Genomic DNA, 2,792 nt, shown 5'->3' with positions numbered 1-2,792 from the left:
CAGCATTCTGTTCTGTTTACTCCACCCACCTAAGGGTTGGCCTATCAAATGGGCCTAGGCAGTTTCTTCATTAATTAACCAATGAAAGCAGCAGATTAGAAAGAAATCACTCCCACATCATGTGTGTGTGCGTGTGCAGGTACTCTTGCACATATCTGAATGTGTATGTGGAGGCCAGAGGTCCACTTTGGGTGTCATTCCTTAGGTGCCATTTATCTCATTTTTTGTTTTTGATTTTGAACCGGTTCTCTCTTTGGGGGCCGGGGCTGGCCAGTGAGCCCCTGTTTCTGCCGTCACCCCTGGGCTTGCAGTTACTCACTGCCACAGCTGAGGGCATGGGCGCTGAGGGTCAAGCTCAGGTCCGCATGCCTGTGCAGCAAGCACTTTACCAGTGGAGCCAGGTCTCCAGCACCTCAGTTGCTGTTCGGACTGTGAAGAGGGAGAATTAAAGCAGAAGCGCTAGATGGCAGCTCATCTGGTGCAGCCTCTTCATGCAAACGGAGATGCTGACACACAGCGGAAAATGTCAGATAGCAGAAACTAAAAATGTGGTAGCTACAAGGAAGCTTTTAATGATTTGCTGAGGAACATGCAGCACACCCCAGTGGGAGCAGGTAGCAGTATTGTTGGTTGCCTGGTCCACATCCATCACATCCATTCTATTTTCCTATTTTCTTCTTTTCCTTCTCATTCCTCCTCCTCCCCCCTCCCCCTTTTTTTTCTTGACAGTATTTCTCTGTGAAGCCCCCTTTGTCCTGGAACTCACTCTGTTGACCATGTTGGCCTTAAACTCAGAGATCCACCTGCCTCTGCCGGCCAAGTGCTGGGATTAAAGTTGTGCCTCCCCCATCTGGCTCTCTGATGTTCTTTACAGTAGAATCCACCCGTCAGGGAAGGGTGCCCTAATACCATCTCAGGGGTATGGGCCTAACCCTATTATGACTGGGGAAACAGGACCCTCTCCCAAGACTATATGACATTAGGAGTGGACACATAGCTTATTCTGGCCAGTGACACCTGAGGCAAGGTGTTATGAAGAAACCTTTAATTTATTATTTGATAATTTCATACGAGTTTATCTATTTCTGGCTCCCTCCTTCTTCTCTTCCCAAGTATCCCCCCATTGAATCCAATTAGGACTGCATGCTGAAATATCCACTGATTTTGTTGGCTTGACCTCGCAGGAAATAACAATAAAATGGGTTCATGAGAGCAACAGCCATGTCCAAAAGACAGCACTTCACAGCACTCCCCCCCCCACCCCGAATCTTAACACTGCTCCTGTCTCCTCTCCTGTGTCAAGGAACTTTGTGCCCTTAAACAGAGATGCACAGAGAGAAACATGACATCACTCGTGATGGAAGTTGTTCCATGGGGCTGTGTGGCTTGAAATTGGAATGGCCGTTTTATAACCATCAGAGGTTCCAGTTGAAGGAGAAAACCACACTGATGATGTCCAAGTGAATAGATAAAATGGGCTGGAATCTGCAATGCTGTTGTTGAGTCAGTAAACCAACCGGTCCTGGTGTTATCCTGCTTCTAGCTTTCTCGTTGTGTGAGATAATAAACATCCTTATTCTTGAGTGTTATGGAATAGTCTTCGTATGCTGTAAAGATGTGTTGCTCTTGTTGGTTTAATAAAGAGCTAAATGGACAACAGCTAAGCAGGAAGAGGTTAGGCAGGACTTGTGAACAGGAAAATCATGGGGAGAAGAAGATGGACTTGCTGCGCTGAGAAAAGGTACTGAGCTACGTGGTAGTATGTAGATAAAAGCATGGGTTTAGGTTGTAAGAGATAGTAACAAGCCGAAGCTATTGGCCAAGCATTTATAATTACTAATATGTTTCTGTGTGGTCATTTGGGAGCAGGCTAGTGGGTTTTCTATTATTTGGAGCTGAAAGCATCCTAAGTGTTTCTTAGGATGTGAAATGTGAAAGTTCTTTAGACAGACTAAAAGACTACTTCCTAGAGTCTTAAAGCAACCAACTACTGCAAGCCTCAGGCAAAGGAATGCGAGGGGACATTGTCACACAATGGATAACAATATGGAATTTTAACATCAGACAGACATGAGTTTGAGCCCAGGTATTTACTGGTGAATTAACTATAGCCAAAATTCCTTAACCTCTTTAAGCTTTGTGTTCTTCACCTCTAGATTGGAGATCATAATATGAACCATATGGGGTTGTTGCTAGGAAGATCAGATGAGATCACTAGCTTCAAGAATGCTCCAAAGGATGCGGCTGTTAGTCAGGACTACGAGAGCAGCAGCGTGTTGATGACAGATGGATTCAATCATATTTATAGCAGGATTGGCAGCGAGCATTTAAAATTGAGTCACTGTATAATAGTGAACATGCTGAATGACACCACTATAATTCCACCAGCGAATCCAGAATCTACCAAGCTACATGCTTAACTGCAGCATTTCTTCATGTGGCAAACTACATGCCTAACGTGGTAGCATTTCTTCACGTAGCAAACCACATGCCTAACATTGCAGCATTTCTTCAGAAAATTGGAAGAAAAGCAAGAGGGAAGGAAAGCTTGAAAATATGTGGAAATTCAATAGATAACCAAGTAGGATGTGTAGATATTGGTTTGAACAAGACAGCTGTTAAAAAGTCACAGTGGTATCTAGCCATGTGGCACACACCTGTAATCCCTGTATTTGGGAGGTGGAAGCAGGGGGATCAGGAGTTCAAGGTTATCCTCAGCTACAGGTCAAGTTCAAGGCAAGACTGGGAGCACTGGGCTCTCTCTCTCTCTCTCTCTCTCTCTCTCTCTCTCT

Source organism: Microtus ochrogaster, chromosome 5 (genome assembly GCF_000317375.1).
Source record: "Microtus ochrogaster isolate Prairie Vole_2 chromosome 5, MicOch1.0, whole genome shotgun sequence".
In the NCBI taxonomy this organism is placed as follows: domain Eukaryota; kingdom Metazoa; phylum Chordata; class Mammalia; order Rodentia; family Cricetidae; genus Microtus; species Microtus ochrogaster.
Note: the sequence above shows the minus strand (reverse complement) of the source record.